The following is a 7,500-nucleotide window of genomic DNA, read 5'->3' on the forward strand; positions in this document are numbered from 1 at the left end:
ATATATATATATATATATATATATATATATATATATATATATATATATATATAGATATATGATATATATATATATATGTATTTATATTATATATATAGATATATATATATATATATATATATATATATATATATATATATATATATATATGCGTGTGTAAACAGACGTGCTTTCCACTGGTTCCAGACTTATCCACTGCACATCCTTTGAAGCGACTTCCAATTTTTCCTAGTCTCCGTTCATCCAGACGGAAGCGTATCTATAATCCTAATTTAGGATTAATGAAGCTGGTCGAGGCGATTATTTAAGATAAGAAACAATTTAACGACGAGAGCGTGACGAATCACGCAATAATTTTTCAGTTGCCCTGGCTGTTTTTAAATGGCCTTAAACAAGACGCATGCATCTCCACATAAAAGATAAACGGCGAATTAATCTTTTTTATTGGCTATTTTCTTCGAGAGAAGAATTTACCTGACATGCTATGTTTCGACTATGCAGCCAAAAGGATTAATGGAAAATAAATTCGTAATTACTCTTTCTTGTTTCAGTGATGCTTCTTCTAGGCTGCTCCTGCGATTTTTATATATATACATAATATATATACCTATATATATATATATATATATATATATATATATATATATATATATATATATATGTATATATATATATATATATATATATATATATGTATATATATATGTGTGTGTATGTATATATATATATATATATTTATATATATATATATATATAATATATATATATATATATATATATATATATATATATATATATATATATATATCTAAGTCTTATCGCTTGGCGATAGACTTTTTGTGTTCTCCTTACGACTGTCATTCGTAAGTATTTTGGTTCCTCTCATCTCCCTTGGATATCTTAGTAGAGTGGTTCTTCTTGACTAAAGGAGATGATTCAAACAGGCAAGTTGAACAAGATAACAACTTTATTCTGTAACTCCATACTAGGAGATGCAGCTCGGTCGGAAGACCGATATGTTTGATCGTTGGCGTGGAACTGCCATTCTAAAGCATCGCGTCGATAGCGGAACATTAGCTATCTCAGCAATTCATATAAAAAACATACGTAGTCCGCCGGCTCGGAAGTTAACAAGTTTCCGGCGTAGGTTAACAGGTGGTAACCGCTTCCCATGGAAGTTGTTGTTGCAAAAGTTATCATAAACATAAAAATGTTGACAAAGCTTAGAGCTAGATCAGGCTACTGCAGACAGCGCATAGCGTAATCTAGGTCTGCTTTGGTCACGTAGAACCCAATCCTAATGCCATGACCCCAGTCATTGGTTTATATTTACAGATCTTGTAAATCTAATATATATGTAATTATTACATTAGGCTCGGACTGCTACCTATTCAAGCCTTGAATAACAAAAAAAATTACTTTAAACAATGTTCATAGGAGCGTGCTCGTAACATACGTCTAGGTATAACATAATAAATGATTAAATGCATAAAAAGGTTCTGTTACATACCCTTGTTGACATATTCATAAACAAAGATAAATGCATGGAAAATATAGATCCATGTTTGGTAATACTAATGATTAGGTACCCAATAATAATAAAAAGGAAAAATCAAAACATTAAACGTATACATGATTAATATGATAACAGGTAACCTGATTAAGAATAATGGTTACTAAATATGATTATAGCATGATCATGGATAATTGTTAAAGAGTACTTGACACTCTTTGTAATAGATAAATATAAATTGTCAAATGGTATAATAGCGATAACTATGGAAATCTGCAGAAAAAGCAATATATAGGGCCTATATATTTTTTATTTGGTGCCCGAAAAATACCTTTAGGAATATATAAATGTATAATAATTGGGCTATAATGCTTGATTAGGCGCCCTGGAGATACTTTAACTGTTCAAATGCAAAGGCGTGAGTCTTTCTTGTCCTACATTTTTGCCAGCATACGGACCGCTTTTCACACATAACACAATCCAGACCAATTCCCTAGGCACGAACTGAAGTGGCCAGGTTCAGGCGGCCCTAAACGCAAACGACTTGAGTTTGAAAACGGGTACGTCATCTAGACGGGCCAGTACGTTCCCTTGGAGATCCTTCTGTTTACGCCTCAGCCTACGCCAAGCAAAAGATGTTGACGGCGATAACCAATATGGCCGTCACGCTGAACACGGCTAGCAGAATGTAGTAGCGAAGATTTTCTCCACCTGCATAAGTCGATGACGCGTGGGTCATCTCAGCCAGTTGCGTCAAACGATGAGCTACTCGCGCGTTGTATGGGAGAGGTAGTGATGGGACGATTGTGGAAGCCCACGTGTAGTTCGCGAAATACGCCTTCTCACGTATTATCGTGTTGACCCCTCTGACGGTATAGTTTGTAGATGTCCCCGTACAACCATCGGCTGCTACGAAGATAGGGGCATGGGCGGTGGTACTGTCCGGACACACGAGTCGAATCCGGCCTTATCATAAACGGATCCAGGAACCATTATTCATCCTGTAATGAATTTATTACCGTAAAAGGGATAAAGTTTCCCCAGACAACCTCGCTTGTATGAGAGAGAGAGCCGTTTAGCACTATGTCTAACTCACATGAATCCGTTGATATAGGATAGAATTCAAAAGAGTTCAGCTGTACAAATTTTATTATTCATGGCTCTGAACAGTGAGTGAGTTTATCTAAGTCTTTAATGATTGTAAATGATTTCTTATCAGAAGAAATCAGTACATGCCCGTTAAATTGGATATTACTGGATTTGAGTTATTCGTCATGAAAGTAGGAAACGGTGCTATTTTGTATGATTGCCAAGCATCGGAAGAATCAAAAGGAATTTTGATCATAATTCTATAATTTTCAACGCTGACTGATATTAGGCTATAATAGAATTCTACTTTAATGGGGGCATCTAATAAAGGAATATAACCTAGCTTCTCCCGTCCGTTTTCCAAAGTTAACGTCAGATCTTTAATAGGCATGAGGTGAGGAGATAACACACCTTTGTTGCTAACGTAATTGCTTCTACGTAATCTTTTGACTTTTCAATAAAATGTGATATTTTCACACGGATATGATCTATTTTCGAACTATAGTAAGCTAAAGTAGCCAGCAAATGTTGAACTTCCATGACCTGATCGATATTATTTGAATGTTCATTAACGATATTCATTATTTGATTGATCGAAGATAACTGGCTGCGAAGTTCAGATAAGGCCAGTTCTGTTTTGTGTTGCAAAAACTCAATTCTTTTATTTTGATTATTTATCTTGAGGCGATTTGAGATTCCTAAGCCTAGATTCGCAACTGATCCTAAGATGTTTAGTCAGCCAGAATAAGCGGGTTGCGGCGTTCAAGAGTATTGTGCCGCACAGACCACATCAGCAGGTCACGAGCGAGTTCTTCTGCCTCGGCGGTTTTATTTTGTATGTCAAAAGACAACATTTCCGCGACGCTTAGTGTTTGAGCTAGTGAAATCTCTGAGTTAGCATGAAAATTACGTTCGTGCATTTCCTTAAGGGAAATACCAAACCTCATCAGGTCATTCTTTAAGTTAAGGACGTCATCTTCAGGCAAGAAAATAGCATGCATATCTACTTCGATAACAATTATTACTGACACGATGAATACATCATCGATTCTCTCGATAATCGAGCCATGATTAAATTCTATTTCTTTCGTCCTAGCGCTCTTTCCATACAACAAAGATGTCTGAATACACAATATCACTCCCAACAATAACAGATTCATTTTTGAAACCTGCAATGAGTAAAACATATGTAATAACTCACGTAAAAGAATAGGTTTACATACAATATGATTAATAGATATATATATATATAAATTATTATACAAGTTTTCATAAATACAACCATTTTTTCCCTCACTCCATCTACCCTTCTTTAGATTTCTGATATGTGCCAATGGGACTATTCTCACATCAGTGGGTTTGGATACATTTTGAACCCTAACTCTATTGGCCGTTAAATTTCTAAAATGTTAAACCGGCCTTCAAACTTAGGTGTCAGTTTATAATTTAAACCTTTACGTACGTATACTTGTATGTATACCTGATCGCCCACGGCATATGTTCTAGTTGGCTTAGCTATTTTATCATGATTTTTTTCATTATGATCTGTGCTTCTTCTAAATTCTTACGAATTATATTATATCGACTTATGCTTGCATCCATAACATCCTTTAGAGGATTTGATAAATTAGTGGTAGGCTTTAAGATGTGGAAAGGCGTTCGGGCGGGACGGGATACCGTACAGTGCCTCGTTTGCGGTGTCATTTTAATAGACACATGATACGAGTGATTAAGTGTGCTTAGTACCGCAGGTATGGCAATGTCCCAGTTGGGATCTGCCCCCCCCTAAGGTGACCCTTAAAATGTTTAAAACCTTACGATTTGCCCTTTCCACTAGCCCATTAGACTCTGGGTGATAGATCATGGTATTGATTTTCTTTATACAAAGGAATTCGCACAAGGAGTTAAGGAAATGATTATTGAACTCCCCGCCCGAGTCTGAGATAATGATGTGTGGAATTCCATGTTTACAAATGTAGCACTCGTAAAACTTCCTAGCGCACTCGACCGCGGTTTTGTTTTAAGCGCTATAAGTTCTCTTGTATATCGAGTCAAAGCGTCTATAATTACTAGGAGGTGCTTATTTCCTCTGTCTGACTCGTAAAATCCTGTTAATAAATCTAAATGTACTCTTTCAAAGGGTTGATTTGGCACGGGGTAAGCCCCTAGGCTGACAGGTGTCTTCGTGTGCCCTTTGTATTTCTTGACAAGTGCGACAATTTGCTATGTGCTTTTTTATATCTGTAAGCATCGTATGCCAATAAAAATAAGGATTTTGGCTTTCTGTGACATCAAGGTATAACCCGGGTGTCCGTGCAGTGGATTTTCATGCAACCATTTTAAGACAGTGGGTATGAGTGAGATAGGCACCACCACCTGGTTGTTATTCAACTGCGGTGTGTTGCGGGTTTTCCTCGTCACGGATCTACACAGGATATTGGTCCTGTAGGATATAATTCTGCTGCTTATACTTTAGGTATTCTTTTTGGGTTTTCTTCGGATTTTCCGTTTAACGCAATGATGATTTTTTCTATTTGCGGATCTTTTCTTTGTTCCGTCTGTAATAGTTCAGCACTCGCCCAGATCTTCCTGTTCAGATATAGTTTTAACAACGGGCGTGGAGGTTGAGATATCTATTAATTCAGCTAATGGCTCGGTACAAGATGAAGAGGGGTTGCGTGATAATGCGTCAGCAATGATATTTGCTTTCCCAGGTAAATACCGATCCTTGCGCCAAAGTCCTGAATGATCAGTGCCACCGAGTTCGCTGGGCTGTGACTAAAGCCTTTAAAGAAGTCGGTTAGGGGCTTATGATCAGTGAGAACCTTGACGGGATAACCGTATATTATGAATTTAAAGTGCACGAGTGAATAACAATAGCGAGGCCTTCCTTGTCTATTACTGCATATTTACTTTCGGAAGTCTCAGTTTACGTGAAATAAAAAGCTATAGGGAAAAACTGTTTATCATATTGTTGAAGCAATACCCCACCTACTCCTAGGTCTGAGGCGTCTGTTGCTATGAAAAATCCTTACCGAAGTCAGGAAATTTCAAAGATAGGAGAACTACACAGTTCATCTTTCAATTTATCGAACGCCTGTTGATGAATTTCAGACCATACGAAATCTACGCCCTTTTTTATAAGATCGGTTAGGGGAGCGGCTATGATTGAGTAGTTGCGGATGAAGCGGCGATAGTAGCCGCTGCATCCTAAAAATTGCTGTATTCCCTTGACGTTAGTAGGTATCGGAAAGTTACGGATAGCCGACCACCTTATCGTGGACGACTTTAAGACCTTCACTAGAAACCGTGAAACCTAGATAGACTAGTTCTGTTTTAAAAAATTCACACGACTTATCTTTACCTTAAATTATGCTGCCTTAATCTTTGTAACACTAACTCCAATTTACGTAAATGTTCTTCTAATGTGGAAAAGATTACTAAGTCATCCATGTAGGCATGTAGGATATCTCCCAACAAGTCTCCAAACACGATGTTTATCATACGAGTAAAAGTTATAGGAGCACAACGTAAACCAAAAGGCATACGCGAAAAAAATTCATAATGTCCCCTGGCTGTGCTGAAGGCAGTGTATGGGATACTCTCTTGTTCCAACGGGAATCTGATGAAATCCTTTTAGTAAGTTCTAGGCTTGTGAAATTTTATTATTCTGGCCTAGTAAGGATAGGATATCATCGGTACATGGTACTGGGAATCTGTCAGGGATTGTTTCTTCATTTAAACGACGAAAATCTACGCATATCCGCCAAGTTCGATCTTTTTTCGGTACTACTATTAACGGAAAATTATAAGGGCTGTTTGATTCCTAATGACTCCTTCTTTAAACATTTTACCTACCTACTTCTCGTTATCTCATTCTGAAATTTCATAGGAAGCGGGGTACGAAGGTACATAGATTACTTCTGTTTGTCCTTGAGCCTTATTTGATGCTCGATGACATCCGTTTTTCCTAAGGTTCCATCCGTAGTGGAAAAAAACATCATGATATTTAGTTAACAGATTCAAAAATTTCTGCTGAATTTCTTCTTCTTGAATGTCCTTATTGATTTTGTTCTTTATAGATTGCAAAGGGGTTCATCCGCGACTGATGAGCGTGATTTACTCAGCTACGGGTTAAGAATGCGATGTTTATAAAACTTCGGCATCCAAGATATGTTATTTTTGTGATTACTAAAAGTGGTATTCAAATGATTACAGACTTCGATGTTATATTGTTGTTGTGAGCCGACTGTATAAACGGCTTGTGGACGGATAATCCGGTGTGTTTTTTCAGAGTTTCGGAAAGGATTAATGTTTCAGATCATGGCAAGGTTCTCTTTACACGCACTAATATATTTGAAGTTACGTTAGGCTCGAGAGTTTGCGTGCAAGCTGATATTACGGTCGTGAACGAGAGTTCTGTTGGGTGCCTGTATTATTTCTTGGTTCATGAGACAGGTGATTGGTTCCGTAATGTAAGTGACAACTCTGTCGGTCTCTTTATTATCTAAAAACTGATTTTAGGGTATTAGAAGACCTATAGAATTTCCCTTTGATACACGCCGTGTTTTGCAGGTGCTAAGATATTTTGAGTGCCCATAGACGGGTATCCGATATTACTGCGGGCTACATATTAAGTGTTTTGTACAACGACAAAGGTATCAGCAAACGTTGCGCTTACCGACCTTGTACTGTAACATGAGTTACGCCCACACATTTAATTCATTTATCCCAATGCCTGAGAGCCTTATTCTTCGGACTTTCTATAGGGAAATTTGAAAAGAGTAAATGATGGAGTCCTTAAATCATTATATTACGTGGACTACCAGAATCAAAGAACAAAGTGAATGACTTATGGTCCAAATTTACTGCATGTAAGGTTGGTCGCAACTCGTTTT

This window comes from Macrobrachium nipponense, chromosome 9, assembly GCF_015104395.2.
Source record: "Macrobrachium nipponense isolate FS-2020 chromosome 9, ASM1510439v2, whole genome shotgun sequence".
NCBI classification, from domain to species: domain Eukaryota; kingdom Metazoa; phylum Arthropoda; class Malacostraca; order Decapoda; family Palaemonidae; genus Macrobrachium; species Macrobrachium nipponense.